Source organism: Triticum dicoccoides, chromosome 4B (assembly GCF_002162155.2).
Source record: "Triticum dicoccoides isolate Atlit2015 ecotype Zavitan chromosome 4B, WEW_v2.0, whole genome shotgun sequence".
Classification (NCBI taxonomy): domain Eukaryota; kingdom Viridiplantae; phylum Streptophyta; class Magnoliopsida; order Poales; family Poaceae; genus Triticum; species Triticum dicoccoides.
The window spans coordinates 556,801,281-556,818,810 of NC_041387.1; the positions used below are offsets into that span (position 1 = coordinate 556,801,281).

A 17,530-nucleotide genomic window follows, 5' to 3' on the forward strand; every position below is an offset into this window, starting at 1 on the left:
TCCTGATAGAGCAGGTTCAGGCTGCTATCACCGTCCATGAGGACGAGTGTGAGGTGGAATCCGTCAATGATAGGGTCAAGCACGAGTGCAGCTGAACCGCCGTGACGGATACTGGTCGGATGGTCCCTTCGATCGAAAGTGATCGGGCAGGAGGACCACGGGTTGTATTTTGGGGCGACTGGCTCCATCGCGTAGACGTCCCTTAGTGTGCGCTTCCGCTCCTTTTTGGGGATATGGGTAGCATATATCATATTCACCGTTTTAACTTGGGGAGGAAACTTCTTCTGTCCCCGTATGTTCGGTGGCCGGGGTTCCTCGTCGTCGTCGCTTTGCGATCCCTTTTCCTTGTTAGTATAGTACACGGTCCCATAATTAGGTGGCACGGACCCATAATTAACTGCTTCAAAATAGAAATAGGTGGCACGGACCCATAATTACAATGTTAGTATAGTACACGGTCCTGGATACTGTTTCTTTCTCATCCTCTGTCTTCACAAAAAACAGATTAAGGATAATATTATTATAGAGCTCGGAGATCAATAAGTAGTCAAATATGTGGTTTAATTTCTCCAGAAATAACTTAGGGTTCACAGGCTACTTCTCCATGCATTGGTCTTGGGATTTCAATGGTCAACAGATACAAACAACATGCTTTTGTTGCACATTCTCGGATAAAAGTTGCATTCCTATACATCTGAATTGAGGAGACTATAATTGCTGATGGTTGGGAACTTGGGAGTGTGTTCAAGGAACATTCTGGAAAATAAATTGCAATGTTGTACCTGGTAGCAATCATGATCTCACAACGCATGCTTTGGTGAAGGAAAGACGGACAAAGTACATCGATCTGCAGACCGTGTCTAAAATATGATGTTCTTGCTACACTAAATTAGCTTCTTACAATATTACATGTTGATATGGGTGGAAGAGGGACAGGCACATACCTCAAAGTGTCCGGTCGACAATTGTAAGCATAGTTATCGTCCATCTAGTACTGCAGGTTCCCGATCTAGAGTTCAATCCGCACACCACCTACATCTTTCACCTGGATCCGCTCTATAACTGTGGGACTCACAATTGTACACGCCTCTGCAACGCCACACTCTTTCTTATGCAACTTGCTAGTGACAAAGATGACCAAATCAATGGCGCAGATCTGTAGTAAAATTGCTGCTTGATTCTTCCAATTGCCTCATCAATTTTTCTATTAATTAAATGAAATAACAAAGCAATCACATCATCTAGATCAAATCCACACGCATTCCTCCTCGGTCCTTGATTTGTACCTCTCTTGCGGTAACAACTCTATTTCTGTCAAACAAATGGCCCTTGCTGCATTAAATCCTGCATATATAATGGTGATGTCAGGGGCAAATTATGCAGCTGCACTCATATAGGTTAAAAACACAAAAAAAATAAGAGGAGGTAGTGCTGACTTAAATAGCAGCATAAAATCCTTATATCATAATTTCAAAGACGGGAAATAAACCTCAACCTCAAGCATGTGAGGTCTTCTTAGCAAAAGGAAATTTAACCAGTGTTTGCAAAAAGTGTAGTGAAAACTTAAATTGCTGAAATTAATTTCGTTGTATAGCTGGAATCCTCAATCACTTTTTTGCTTGAGGGCTGCAAATCACATCCCCTGAATTTCAAACGAAATTTAGGACCATATCATCAAATACAGGAAATATGTGTAAATTACCAAGGGAAGAAACATGAAGTAAACTTATAGTTTGACCAGCTAGTGCTCAATTTCACCAACGAAAAGCCTTAAATATTGGCACAAGCATCCAAGTGCACAAGAAAATACCTCACGGCAGAAGATTCATGCAAGAATAGGCCGGTGTTGAAGTAGTGCAGGATGGAATTCGTGGCTGCCTCGACCCTCCTCCCTAATCTGTAGCAGCGACAATGCTCCTCCCCAACGGAGCTTCAGGTCAACTCCAATGGCAAGTCAGAAACTTCACCCGTCCACCCGGATCAAGCAGGGGGAGGCCGGCGGACGGGCGGATCGGCGTGGGAGGCTTGGTGGTGGCCAGATCCGGGGCGCGGCGGAGCGGAGGATGCGGATCCGGGCAGGGGCGGCCGGATCCCGCTGGAGTTGTGGCCGGAGGGAAGTGGGCGCGGCTGCCGGCGAACCTTGGGGCAGCCATGGCGGCGCTGCAATGAGAGGGAGAGAAAATGATGGGAGGGAAGGATGAAGGAGAGGGAGGAGGAGAAGGCAGGTGCGGCGACGTGACCTAGTCACGGTGGTGGTGATCTCCGGTGAGGCCAGCCGGCGCGGCAAGGTAGCGGAGGAAGGCGGGGTCGGGGCGAGCGCCTCCATGGCTCGGGCGCACGCGTCTTTGGCCCTAAAAAGGATCGCGGGTCGAATACACAAAAATGCAGTTTTTTTCGCAAAAACGAATCGTTTTCTCATATACCCACTTAAAATAGGACTGCGGGTTGAATATTCAAAAACAGAGGGGCTTTTTTTGCAAAAACGGTGACAACGGACGACCAGAAGCAATAGCTGCTTTTTATTAGTATATAGGTAAAGATATAGAACAAGTTAGCTAAATAGATTAAACAAATTGTCAAACATTCTCAAACTTTTCGCATGCCATATTCAGGTCATATCATAACACCATGCCAATTTTCTCATTTTTTAGACCACATTTACATTTTCTATAATTAAAATATTAGTAAATTCTATGTTTGTGGTTGACTCTTGCCACATAAATCTTTGAAATTTCCTTTCATTTCTTGTATAAGACATACAAATGTACTCAAGAGACAAAATATGTTTTTCAAATCATTTTATATGCACTTTTTCATGTACTTATGGTTCAAGTTTGAATTATATCCATTAAATGCATGTAAATGTAGTTAATGACAAAAATATAGAAAATGATTCCAAAAAAGTGCCAAATTTGCACATGGTGATTTCTGTGGTATATATTGAGTGTAGAAAAAAATATGGGTTAAAAGATGAAGGAAATATTGTTTCCCCTTCAACTAGGTGCATTCACTCTCCAAAGCACAACTATTCCTCATGGTTCGATTTCTAAAGAGTGTATATTAAAAAATTTGTCAAACCATCTCCAATTTTTACCACAATATACTGAGGTCATATCATTAAACCATGTCAAGTTTTGTATTTTTCACACTTCGTTTACATTTTTTTGAATTAAAATAGTAGTAAACTCCATGTTCGCGGTTGATTCTTGCCACATAGATATTTGAAATTTATATTCATTTCTTGCGTGAGGCATACAAATATACCCATTACCCTAAATATGATTTTTTAAATCACTTTTCTGTACTATTTCATGTACTCGTAGTTCAAATATGATTTATATCAATTAAATGGCTAGTAATGAAGTTAATTACTCAAATATAGCAAATGAGCTCTGAAAAGTGCCAAATTTTAACATGGAGAATCCTATGATGTATGTTAAGTGTGGACAAAAAATTCAAGGTCAACTGACAAAAGAGAATGCCAGTTCGTCTCAAACTTGGTGCATTCACTTGCGAAACCACACTCATTCCTCGTAGGTTGTTCGATTTCTAAAGGGTGTGCATCAAAAAAATTGTGAAACATTCTTAGGCCTTCTTTGGTTCATAGGATAGGAATTTTATAGGAATAGGAAAATCATAGGAAGTGAGATGACATGCATGTCAATTCCTATAGAGAAAGAGATGTCATTTGATGCATAGGATAGGATTTTTTCCATTGAGTCTAGGCTAATGTTTTTTTCCCTCCAAAACGTGAAGGATTGATTCCTATCCTACATAGGAATAGGAATCCATTCCTACAAACCAAAGGGCTTCAAAGGAATTTTTCCTTTGCAAATCCTATCCTATAGAATTCCTACAAAAATCCTACAAACCAAAGGAGGCCTTAGTTTTTTACCATGGCATACTAACGTCATATAATGACACCATGTAAAATTTCATATTTTTCTGACTTCATTTACATTTTCTATAATTAAGACTTCATTTACATCATATAATGACTCCATATTCTTGGTTGACTCTTGCCACATATATCTTTGAAATTTATATTCATTTATTGTATGAGGCATACAAATATACTCAAGACACTAAATACGATTTTTCAAACCATTTGTGTTCACTGTTTCATGTAATCATAGTTCAATTCTGAATTATACTTGTTAAATGCTTATAAATGCAATTAATGACTCAAATATAGCAAATGAGCACTATTTCATGATAACTTAGTCCATTGCATTTTCATTCTACAAATATATAGAACCTCCTGATATTAATTTTATTTATATATTTCAAATTTGACTCAATTCCTCCTAAATCGGTGAAGATCTTTCTTTTCTATGAGTGCTGGATCGAAAGCTTTTGACACACAACCATTTGTTTAATTGGACATAGAATATGGTATGTTATTTTCTTAATGGAGTCGTGATATTTTGCAACAAATATTTTGTAGGCTATTTAAAAATGCATTTTTTGCACTCGGAAAAGGGGAAATTAAATTTTTGTGCAAAGAAAATAAAACTCCATTCAACAACATTATTTTCCATTCCAAGACGCATACTTACCCAAAATATGAGATCTTTTTTACAAACAATGGCGTTAATTTCGCCATCACATTCGTTATTTGGTCATTTAATGCTGTTTTTTTCCGTTCGAATGTTTTTGTTGTTGTACCTAGTTTAATCTCAACCCTTAGATTTTGATTTTCAAAGATTCTGGTTTAATGAAGGATAAACCATCACCACCTCCAAACTTAGTTGTAAAGTTGTTCTAATCTATTTTTGAAAAGATCTTTTGGAAAATATTATAAGAAACAAAATAAGAAAATCTTTTTAACAAAAAAAGGATGCACGCGAACTGGGCCGGCCCAAGGCCAGCCACAGCCGGCCACCAAACCCCACCCGCAGCCCACCGCATCGGCTCCCCCTCGTCCTCTTATCGATCCCCTTTCATCGCCCAAACCCTAACTCATATCCCCTCCATTCCCCCGCCTCCCCTTCTCTCCCTCTCCCCGATCTAGATTGACAACGTCGGCTCCCTCTCTCCCTCGTCGGCAGGTCCCTCCACCGTGGTCCCTCCTACCCTAGCCCCGGCCATTCTCCCTTCTGCCACCCTCTCATGTCCCAGTCTCTCGCCTTTGTCCACCTGCAGCCTATTGAGCGCGCCGCCCAACCTCACCAGCAACATATGCACTGCCGCCCAGCAGCCACGGCGTCGCGGCTGGCCGGCTCGTCGGCGTGCGCATGCTTCAATGCACGCCGCTCAATCGAGCTGGTCGGACCGCGGCGGCGCGTGACCTAGGGTTTTGGTCAGTTTGCCCCATGCCGGCCACGACTCTCCGGCAACCAGGACGGGGACGACATCGACGACATCCTCTAACGGTCGTCGTCCACCTCGCATTGCAGGGAGGGGCCGGTCCTCTCCTCGGACGAGGGGCCGGCCGTGTTCGTCGTTCCACACCCTGGCAGTCGATCCCATCCGCCACTGCTTCACTAGCCTCCTCCGCCGGCGTCTCCGCGAGGGCGCTTGACGCTAGGCAGGCCATGGACGCGCTGGACCTCAAGGCCGTCCGTGCTGCTCCTGCTCCGGGTGAGCACACCCAGAACTATATTTATATAAGAATATTTTTGTGAGATATATGTGTTATTTCAATGCTCTTTTGTGTGGTTTAGGCATTCTGTAGTTAACTTGTCAAAGATTAAAAATTGGGTGTGTCTATGCCATATGCTCCCTGTTGCTGGGACATTATGATGTGCCATTTTTATTATCATGTTAGCCTGGTCAACCTTATCATCTGAACTGTCATACTAGATGGTTTCTAGGTGTATATCTATGGATGCAGTCCATAGCTAGTATATGATGTTTAATATTTTTCCTGACTTTACCATGGAAAGTTAGTGTCGGAATTTTTTGGTTTAGTACAATGAACAAATGTTCACATTGCCTCAATGGTGCATATTTTACTGTATCAAAACAACTGTATGCTTCCCTCATTGATGCTACTACAAATAATATATTTCAGTGCGCGGATGCTGGAGGGGTCGTGCCTGGGAGACCGAGCTCGCCATGCTGCTCCTTTTCAATGCCAACAAGGGAAGGGCCGACGAGGAGAACAGGGTCCCTACACCAACATGTTAGGTTTCCCTGGCTGCTCGGTAGTTCTCGGACCGCTGCCTAATTTTCCTTGGTCTCGTAGGTAACTGGCGCAACCACTGTAACTTGAGACGGTGGACTGGAGGAAGGATCATGAGAACAACTACACAATGTTATGGATGGACAGGATGATGGTAAGTAATTCTTGAGTATGATAGCATGTCATCTAGCTCAACCATGTTGACTTTGAATAAAATCTTGAGCTATCTCAGTTTCTCCATACCTTGCAAGACATTTGGTGAGTATATTTGAGAAACCATACAAGGTTTCTCTGTATTCACCTTCTATCATGCTGCCCTTTCACACTATGATCTTGTTTAGATGCACACCGCTCACTTTTTAAGAAAATGTGTGATGTAAATACTGGGGATGTGGATATATAATGTATGTAAATGTGGCTGAAACAAATTATTGTAAATTGCAGAATGTTCTATTGTTTCATAAGGATAAACCAGGATATTTTATTTACCATGTATTATTTGTCACCGAGTAATGATCTGGGGTTGTGTGTGTAGGGAGGGTGAATCAGATCTAGGAGAACATCGACTACGAGGTTTGTCGACATGACAAGTACCGTATGTGTGTCTACTCGTCCAACCTGATAATTCTCCATTTGGTCACCTTTGATTGATATCCTCCAAAATAGGAGGAGATTCTGCTTTTGCTAAATCTCCTTGTGTATGTGCTTCTTGCACCTATTGATGCTACAAGTTAAGTAATCAGATGAGCCCTTCATGTGTTGCATGCAAGATTCCAACATGTTCTTCATTTTGTTCTGATGCAACAGTCAGCTGGATGCGGGAGAATCAATGCACATAAACTTGTTCTTTCTCTATTTAAAAGCATTGAAGATCATAATATTACGCACTATCAATTTGTTTTTTCTTGGCAATCGGTATTGCTAATACCCCTTTCGGTCTTTAACATTTGTTTTTTCTCGTGGACACATGTATGAACACTTCACCTGTCTTCATTCTTTCTAGATCTCATAAGTAGTAATTTCTTAAAGATTGTATAACCTGTATACTTCACTTTAATTCATGTGTGACAACAGTAAAGGAAATCATCTGATGAACTGTTCATGATATAATTTTTTATAGGCTTAGATTTAATTAAGGTCTACTATTGTAGTTTAAGCTTGAACATATCATTAGGGCTAGTTCTTGTGGTGTTTTTTGGGCTTCTAGAATAAGTTGCCCCTTACCCAGCTTATTTTAGAAGCCCAACCATATAGTGTCAAAAACACTCTTATATTATGGGATGGAGGGAGTAGGCTTCTAAGCAAATAATTTTCTAGAATAAGCTAGGTAGGGGGCAACCTATTCCAGTTTTTCTATAAGGCAGCAAAAGAACTGGCCTTTAGTAATTAGTATGATCTTCTGATGTTGGAGTCTCGAGGTGGAGAGTTTACACAATATGATATAATATGAATTTTAACTTACTAGTGTTCAATATTTCTAACCTGATTTATGGAAGAAACAAAAGCTAGGCCACACAGCCACATAAAGTCCTCTAAAATGTTCACTGCTTGCATCCATGTGACTTCCTTATATACACTATCTGCATTCTACTCTCAGCTTGCTGCATTTTTCTTATTTCATGTTATGCTTAATTTGCTTCTAATGTATTGTCCCTCCCTATGCCAGGACGAAACACTTCTTGGAATTCTTAAAGAGGGAAGTCAATGGAGCCATGCTGTTGTTGTGCAACAGGCTATGTTTTTCGTAATACCATTTGTCTGGGCTGTGTAATCTTAGTTTGTGTGTGCTGGGATACTCAAAAAGCTATCTATCTAATATAAATCTGTATTATGTTGTCTAGCCTCTGTAATCTTATTTTGTGTGTGCTGGGATATTAAAAAAGCTATCTGTCTAATTTAAATATGTGATGTATTCTTCACTTAACTTTACTTGTAGTACAGTTTCTAGTCTAAAAATGCTAAACGACCTTTTTTGAGCTAAAAAAGGCAAAATGGCCTAATAATACATAATGGATCGGACATGGGCTTTGGCCCAGTAAAATAACTGTGCATAAAGTTTATGGGCCGGCCTTATTGGGCTTGGCTTGCCAGAAATTATGACGATTTTATATATCACTACCAATGCCATGTCAGATCTGGTGGCCACGTGGATGATGCCACATCAGATCCTACGTGGATGAGGCAAACAGGTAATGACCAAAAAAATTGTCAGTAAAATCTATGACCTAATATTTTTGGTCTTAAAAACTATGACCAAAAGTTAGAAAAGGGCACGTCTGTTCGTTCTTGACGGCCAACTGTTGACCTTCTTAGTTTGGTCAAAATAAGGTCATATGTTGAAAACAACGACGATTCATTGACCAAAATGGCGGGTCACTATTGACCATATTTCTTGTAGTTTGTGTGGCGCCTCTATGTCGAGCTATATCACGACGCAACTTGAATGGAGCCGGTCTGCGGTATTCGGCCCGGATAGGTGTGTATTTGTTATATCCGGCGTGGTGGTCGTCCTTGCGCATTGGGGCGGATCCCCGCGATCCATAGATCGATCTGGTCTGGCCTGCTTTGTTCTCCAAGTCGTACCACAGGTCATGTGTGTATCCCCGAGCTGTTGTGTTTCTATTTGTTCGGCGACATGGTGCCGGCTGGTGTTCGGGCTGGATTGCCGCTTTATCTTGGCCACGCGGTGGTCGGTCAGCCGCATTATGCGCTTGTAGTGCTAGCTCCAGTGCCTCGTCATCGAATTGAGGTAGCAATTTACGCTTTGGGTAACTTTTGGTTGGGCGTTCGAGTCCGTATTCCTCGGCTGCCAGGACCTCAGTCCATCTATCGGTGAGCAGATCTTGATCAGCTTGAAGCTGTTGCTTCTTCTTCTTCAGGCTCTTTGCCGTGGCTATAAGCCGGCGCTTAAAACGCTCCTGCTTGACGGGATCCTCTGGCACGATAAATTCTTCGTTGCCAGGCTCACCTCATCCTCGGAGAGAGGCATGTAATTGTTGTCCTCCTAGTCTTTGTTCGCGGCCTATTCATCAGGGCTGGCTCGCCCGTCTTCCTGTTCAGCCTGTTCGAAACTTGGCTTGGCGGGGTCTTCGTTGTCTTCGACATTGTCCGTGGTGCTATTTTCTCTTGTGCTGGTATCGCTATTTTTACCATGGCGTGATTTAGAGCGGTGCCGCTGACGTCGGCGCTTTGGCTGCTTCTCAGTAGGTTTATCCTCAATCGGATCCTTTATGTCATCGCCATTGTCTTCTTTGGGTGTATCCACCAATGTATATGTCGTATGAGGAGGTGGCTATCCAGCGCCCTGTGGGCAGTGGTTCATGTTCTTCTCCGGCATCGTCGTCCATACCGTCGATGTCTTCAGAGTCGAAATCAAGCATGTCGGTCAGATCATCGACAATGGCTATCAAGTGGGTGGTGGGTGGGTAATGATGCTCTTCGTTGTCCGCTTCCCACTCAAGCCGGACATAGTTCAGCCAAGAATCTCCTGACAAGGATAGAGATTTTAATGAGTTTAATACTTCACCTAGGCGTGAGTGTAGGAAGATGTTCGTGGAGCTGAACTCTAAGATTGGTGCCCGGTCGATGGGTACGGATACACGTGGTTCGGAGCCTATGTCCGAAGATGAATCCGACGTTCCGATGACACAGGCCTCGTTGGAGGTCAGATATGTGTTCGGCTCTAGCACCGCTGAGTCTGCGGCCTCCATGGCGAGGTTGAGCTTCCTTTCCTTGGATGGCGCGCTTTGTTCTGGATCTAGGGCCGGAGCGATTACAGGCGCTATCTCCTGCACACAGTCCGATGGCAGATTTAGGTCATATTCATCGTGGCGGTAGGGCGCGGCTGTCATGGGCTCGAATCCGTCGAAGATCAAGTCTCCGCGGATATCGGCGGTGTAGTTCAAGCTTCCAAATCTGACCTGATGGCCAGGGGCGTAGCTGTCGATCTGCTCCAGATGGCCAAGCGAGTTGGCCCGCAGTGCGAAGCCGCCAAATATGAAGATCTGTCCGAGGAGAAAAACTTCACCCTGGACTGCGTTGTTGTAGATGATTGAAGGAGCCATCAAGCCTTACGGTGACGACACAGTGGAACTCTCAATGAAACCACCAATGTCGGTGTCAAAACCGGCGGATCTCGGGTAGGGGGTCCCGAACTGTGCGTCTAAGGCTAATGGTAACAGGAGGCGAGGGACACAATGTTTACCCAGGTTTAGGCCCTCTCGATGGAGGTAATACCCTACTTCCTGCTTGATTGATCTTGATAATATGAGTGTTACAAGAGTTAATCTACCACAAGATCGTAGAGGCTAAACCCTAGAAGCTAGCCTATGATTCTGATTGTTCTTTTCCTATGGACTAAACCCTCTGGTTTATATAGACACCGGAGGGGGCTAGGGTTACACAGAGTCGGTTATAGAGAAAGGAATCTTCATATCCTAACCGCCAAGCTTGCCTTCCATGCAAAGGAGAGTCCCATACGGACAAGGGACGAAATATTCTATCTTGTATCTTCATAGCACAACAGTCCGGCATATGCATATAGTCCGGCTGTCCGAGGACCCCTTAATCCGGGACTCCCTCACCATCCGCGTGGAAAAAACACCTCCTTTTTACTAATCTTGATTCTATAATTTACTAAATCGATATAATTGAGATTTGTATAGATAGCACACAGGAGCAAAACCAAGTGGTACGGTTAAGGGCATCCACAATGTGTAGCCAAATGTGAAATAGCTTTTGGCATCGTGGGAACCATTGTGGAGGTGCCGCCAAAGCCAAAAAGATGGAACCGAATCTCCTTGATTGATTGACTGAAGGAATAGAAAAATGCAACGTCACTCCTCTTTCTCCCGTGCTTGGACGCATGTACAGTATAGAGCACAGAGTCTACTCCCTTGTTCCTTCTATCACAAATCACAAAGCAGTGAGGCCTCAAATCACAAAGCACGGACGAAGCAACCATCATTTCACTCTTCGCTTACTCCGCTTCTCCATCGTCTTCTTCGAGAAACCACCTCACCGCACTAAGCTGGACGGACGATGCTATTGTTGTTCATTTACGCCCTTTGGTTCAACGGACTTCATGGATGCAAATAAGGCAGTTGTCTTGGCTTGCACGCGGCACTTGTGAATGACTTATCGTGGTCTCCCTCAAAGGTGTTCTTCGTCGAACGCACTTCGCCAAACCAGAACGTTCGAGATATTGTCGATGTCACCGCAATGGGGAAGGAAGTCAAATATAGTTACTACCTCCATTTTTTTGTACACAAGGCCAGTATATCAAAATTACAATTTGCAAAAGGCCACTAACACTAATCGAGGCAAAATTGATGGAGTTTGCCTCGTACTAGCAACCAAGGACATTAATATAACATGCATGCATGCGAAAGTGAGAAGGTTGGTTTGCATGGCGCTGCATTAATCAAGCGATGAGGAGTGAGATGGTTAGCTCTTTGGGCTTTGGAGAAAAAAATACGCATTAATTGACACGTCAAACGAGGATTTGTATCGATTAATCCCGCGAAGGAAAACCCCGCCTTTCTTTTTTAACACTAGTACTCCTAGTACGTACGTACTTATCCTGTTTGGGTCTAGGCCTTGCATTGCCATACTTCGCCACACATTTTTGCCAAGCTTGCCTAAAGTTTTCAAAATGAAAAGGAGGTACACTTGCGCACGGCTGTCGCAGTCGCACTGCACCCTCACATGGTCGCTCATGCACGCCTTGGTCGCGCCACACCCTCACACAGTCACTCCTGCATGCCGCAAACCCAACCAAGGGATCGCACCCTCACTGACACGTGATGTTGGATGTGAACAAACCAAACTCAGCCATCCTACCGCTGACACATAATTTCCATTTATAGAGTATGTTTATCCAACCACATGTTGGGGAGTATCCGTATGGCCCATGCGGCGGTCTGTTGGGAAAGAAGAAGAGGTGAGGAAGAAGGGTTAGGAGACGTAGGATATTCATCCAACCGCCTGAAATGGTAGACTGACCCAAGTCAGGCGACTTGCATAACAAATATACGTTTTTACACAGCAAAAGATCCATAAAAACAACAACATAAAGAAAAACTATCACTGCTCGCGGAACGAGATGGCCCCGTCGTCTTTGGCTGCCGGTGCGAACCAGCCGTAGCTACCGACGTGTGTCTCCGCACCGTGGTTGTCCTCGGCATCCAGCTACTCGTTCACGCGGAGTGTGCGGGCGCTCTGCACGGACGAGAGCACCGCTCGGTTCAAGTCAAGGACGTCTGGTTCCGCCTGCAGGAGGGCCTCAATGGCAGCGGCATCTGCACGCTCCGTGTTGAGTCGAGCCTCTGCCACCCGGTTCAAGTCCACGATGTCTGGTTCCGCCTGCAGGAGGGCCTCGATGAGAGCGGTATCCGCACGCTCCGCATAGAGTTGAGCCTCTGCCGCCCGGTTCAAGTCCAGGACGTCCGGTTCCGCCTGCAGGAGGGCCTCGATGGTAGCGGCATCTGCACGCTCCACGTCAAGTTGAGCCTCCGCCATCCGGTTCACATCCACGACATCCGGTTCCACCTGCAGGAGAGCCTCAATGGAAGCGGCATGCACGCGCTCCGCGTCGAGTTGATCCTCTACCTCACGGTCCTCCTTTAGTATCGCCAGGTTGAACCGCTGGTCCGCCTGCACCATGGGGGACTCGGACGCCGGCACGAAGTCGACATCCATCGTCTCATGCCCATCGGGGGCCTTCTGCGCCGCGACCTCCGCCATGAACATTGGATCGGCTTCCTCCTCCTTGTAGCTTGGCTTCAGAGAACTCATGGATTGGCCCACCACAAAGCGAGCTTGGGAACGGAGGTCTGTGGCACCGACCGCCGCCGTGATTTTTGTGCGGCGCTCCGGCGTCAGCATCTGGTAGTACGTGATCTTGCGGCGCACCATGGCTTTCTGGCGAACTAGGGGACGCTTGATGCGGGCTAGGGGATCGAAAGGTGGGGGAATGGGCTGGAGATTAGGCGTGGTTTTAGGGCAGTGGCTGGCGTAGGCCGAGCAACAAAGGTACTGGTGTGAATAGTGGTTCCGGTGACGGCCGGTCAATCAGTTTTGCCTGTACATCGCTCATGTCGCGTTCGCGTTGCAGCCCGGCACGCTGGACCCTCCACGTCGCTCACCGAATGGAACGCGCTCCGTCTTGTGTTTTTGCTCGCTTGTGGGACCGCAGTTGAGAGCAAACCGACATCCCTCTCCCTCCCCCGCCCGCGTCATTTATACTACCACTCCCTCTGTTTTATGCGGAGTAAATAAAAACAGAGGGAGTATACTACGGATTAGGATCCCTGACGTGGCCGAACCCATTGAGTAACTGACATGCAGGGCCTAGCAAGCATGGGGTCCGCCAGGAAGTGACCGAAAGGGAGGATAAGGCAGGGATACCTAGGTGAGAGGATCCACTTCCACTACTACTCCCTCCTTCCATTTACTATACAGGGCCTAATGCATTTTTCGAGGCTAACTTCGACCAAATGTTAGAGTAATAATATATGACATGCAACTTACACAAAGCATACTGTCAAATTCGTATGTGAAAGGAGCTTCCAATGATATAATTTTCACATTATACATCTCATGTACTATTAATCTTGTCAGTAGTCAAATGCGGTTTTGAAAAACGCATTAGAGCATGGTTAATAATATAGCCAACCGATGGCTATAAGGAATTGCCATGTCATCTATAGCCATCATTTATTATATGCAGTCATACAGTAGTGTGGGCTATAAGGTTGGCTATTTCCCGCAAATTTTTTTATAAGGTTGGCTATTGTATTAGTACTTTTTCCCATCTCCTCTCTATCTCTTTCTTCATATTTATTGTATTTAACTAGGAATGCATATATAGCTAGGCTCTTGCATGAGAGCTCACCCCCCTTACTTTTTCACATCTCTCTCCTCCACATGAGCCCTATATAAATGGAAGGAGGGAGTACTACTATGAGCACTGCATACTCTAGTACAGATGTTGTCAGTACTCCACTAGTACTATTGGATAGGGAGCTTAAAAAAAGTTACTATTGGACTGGCTATACGTGGCAAAATCCTAGTAGGAAGAGCATGCGCGAGAACAAGCACATTCACGTGGTTGAAAACAAATTGGAAACCATCTCGAGTACAAATCTAGGAGTATGTACCAATCTAACAATATTGATTGGGCGTTGTTGAATGTTGATACTTTTTTCTGTAAGTTTGATCAAAGTAGAGATACTTTGACTACACATAAAACTTATATGTAAACTAGAAAGGATAGGGGGGAGTATATTATACATTCAAAAATGAAACGAACATTGAATACCCTTTATATATGATTTGCGGATGCTATGATCACCGGTTCAAAATTTTGAATCCGCCTTAGGTATCACACATGCCCCCACTCATTCTCTCTCGATTTCATCTCGGGGACCGGAGATCGATTGAAAGAGGACTAGGGTGGGTACAATATGTTCGTTTTGCTTATGAACGTACAATATAATCCCTCTGATCCCCACAGACACCCCCACGGGTCATTTCTATCATAGAAATAGACCAAACCTTCATCTTATTGCACGACACGCAATTGATCTCTCAACAACAATCGATCTCATCAACATGTGTCGGGGCATGAACCGAATGGGATGTCAAAACTAAGATGTGAAGCGACACGTAGTGGAGGAAAAGTGAAACCTTAAATGAACCGTTTGTTTGTATGCATGTCGGACAAATTACAACATTGGAAATACAAGCATGGTCTAGGCCCACATGCGAATGATACTCGGCGGAATGTTCAAATGAGGCATGCGGGAAGATGGACTCGACCGGAGGGTGACATGATCGATGGAGAAGAGGGTTGGAGAGGAATGAGAAATAAGCAAACACCACATGATTATACTTGAACAACTCAAATAAACAATAAGTTGTCTCGCTTGGCCTACATAGTGAAAGGCATAAAGCACAACGCGGAGCACTAACGCTCGAATATGGCCGGGAAAACAGGAAAACCAACATGTGGGGCACACCTGTCGGGACGACGTAGCGCAGACTAGTCCAATGGAGGAGCTGGCCCATGACCTCCTCGCCACCGGCAAGCGTTCATGTGGGTCGTGGGGGCCAACAACGTGGCGCAGCTCCAGCACCGCCTCTGGACATGGCGACCATGGTGAGCGACACGCTCATCGTCGCTAGACACGGTCAGTTTTAGTGTGCTGAGGGTGGCGTTAGTGCTCCGGCACGACCGACAGTATGTTTGGTTTGTGCCCAAGGTTGCCCCATCAAAGCATTGGGTAACCAAAATTTTGGTTGAGGTTTTGGTTGCCCATGATTTGGCCGACATTGGCAAGAAAAATGAACTAGAGTTGGCTAGAGTTCATTGACATGCCAAAAAAATGGCAACCATCCAAACAAAGACCAATCTTTGGGTCATGACCAAAATTTTGGTAAGGTGCACTTTGGCCACAATCCAAACACACCCCAACACCCAGCTCGTCGAGGATGCACGGGGCGCCATGACGCGTTCGCGGAGTGGTGTAGCGCGGCCAACTGCATCCTCAGGACCTGAGAGCATGCCGGGTCGTCTTGCTTTTTCAATGACATGTAGGGATCGCATGTGAGCAAAGGGCATCTCCAACGTTGCCAAGACTGCAGCTGACTACCCTAGCACACCAAAAACCCTCGTCCCTCGCACCGTCGCGCGGTGCATTCCCAGCTGGCGCCAGCTGCCCACATTCATGCCGTCCATCCATATGTTGTCGTTAAGAGGATCGGTGTCCAGGAACCAACTCCGGTGACTTAATGACGCACCCGGACGCTTGGCCTCACCGGAATGCGCTACTTAAAGCGGCAACGCCAGGCTAACCTCCACACCATAGCGCATTGTCCTCCTACCTGGCACCACATCCGCCATGATCGCAAGCGCGTACGCTCTGCGGGAGAGCTTGTCTTCGAGGATGAAGCTTGAGGTCGCCGCCCTCGCTCAAGTCGCCTCTCGCGACGCAATAGCGGCGTAGCCAGACGCGACCGCACAAGCGGTGTCCACGCTGGCGACCGATGACGGGAGCACCATCAGCCACGCGTACTACTTGCCGCCATCCAACGTCCGGCACCGCCGATGTCGGGGAGTCCTCCGAGGATGAGTAGGGCATGGGAGGCGGCAGGGCATGGTGTGCCAACTGGCCGGTTAGTATGCCGTGTTCTACTCTTCCTCGCTGGAGACCGCACCTTCACTTCACGGGTCTTGAACCCCGCCCACGTACATAGAGATCACAAATGGAGGACGTCAGTCGCCGTCGTAGAATAGGTTTAGGGTCGGGTTTGTTTTATTTTTCTGTCCTATAAAAGTTCGAAATGTAATGAAAATCTGCCGTGATTGCATTAATCTCGGCTGGTGTATATGAACTTTCACAATAATATAGTATATTATAGGAGTACTAGCAAGATGCCCGTGCATTGCACGGAACATCAAGATCTTGTGGGAGAAAAGGATGAACGAGGGAAGGCCTTATCTGCAAATATGGAGAGGAGTGCGGGTAAATTGTCGTAGTTTCCTTCCTATCCGTTAGATATAGATCAGATGACCTATATTGCAAGATGACAGGCACACCATCATCACCAACTTTGCTTTTTATTGAATCGAGACAACGCTAACATGCGAAGTAAATAAACACATAGGGTCTATACATACACAATTTATCTTATGCACTCCAACAGTACGTCCACTACACATTCACGCATTTCACATCTTTCTACATCTACGAGAACCTACGAAAGGGTTAATGTAAATTGCCTCTCTCTCTCATCCCCTGATTTTCATGGTGGTGGGCCCCTCCCTCCTCCCAATCTATAATCAACAGCTCACACGTTTCACATTACGTTAATTACATAACTGGGCCAACCTCCCAGCTCCCAATCTACAATCAACAGCTCACACGTTTCACATTACGTTAATCAACAGCTCACACATGTAGCATTACTCGTCCTGAAAAACCCAACTAAGCCAACCTCCCAGCATATCACGCGGGAAAAGACGTGGCCGTGCCGTTTTAGTTAGGATTACCGGATTACTAGTAGTAGTATCAATGGATCGCACGAAGCACCAAGTTTTTATTGAGGGGGCGAAGCATATAGTTTAAAAGGAAAAAAGGCGGTACACTCACAACACCCCTGTCGCGGTCGCATTGCACCCCACACACATTCGGTCCTGCACATGACTCACGCAAATAGAACGCGCTTCGGCTTGCCTCTTCACTGACACGTGGGACTGCACTTGGAGAAACCGACCATGCGCCAAACTCCCCCCGCCCACCGCGCGAAAATCCTCCCCCCCCCAAAAAAATTTTTCCCCCAAATCCTAAATTCAACCGCCCTTCGGCCAACTAGCCAATAATATTCCCCAAACCCCCTCCC

The 17,530-nt window shown here is 45.5% G+C and overlaps 2 long non-coding RNA genes across 3 annotated transcripts; one reads left to right on the forward strand and one right to left on the reverse strand.

The window, feature by feature from the left end:
- Nucleotides 1-408: 408 nt before the first annotated feature.
- LOC119291439 lies at nucleotides 409-2,358 on the reverse strand. Its single transcript, XR_005142419.1, has 3 exons — nucleotides 1,811-2,358; nucleotides 945-1,344; nucleotides 409-847 (listed from the first exon to the last, which is right to left on the reverse strand). It is a non-coding gene; the product is annotated as an uncharacterized LOC119291439 (long non-coding RNA).
- Nucleotides 2,359-4,972: 2,614 nt separating this feature from the next.
- Nucleotides 4,973-7,958, forward strand: LOC119291440. 2 transcript variants are annotated; one of them, XR_005142421.1, is made up of 4 exons: nucleotides 4,973-5,583; nucleotides 6,017-6,281; nucleotides 6,663-6,857; nucleotides 7,794-7,958. It is a non-coding gene; the product is annotated as an uncharacterized LOC119291440 (long non-coding RNA). The 2 variants fall into 2 exon arrangements; XR_005142420.1 differs by having other exon boundaries at nucleotides 6,663-7,958.
- The last annotated feature ends 9,572 nt before the right edge of the window (nucleotides 7,959-17,530 follow it).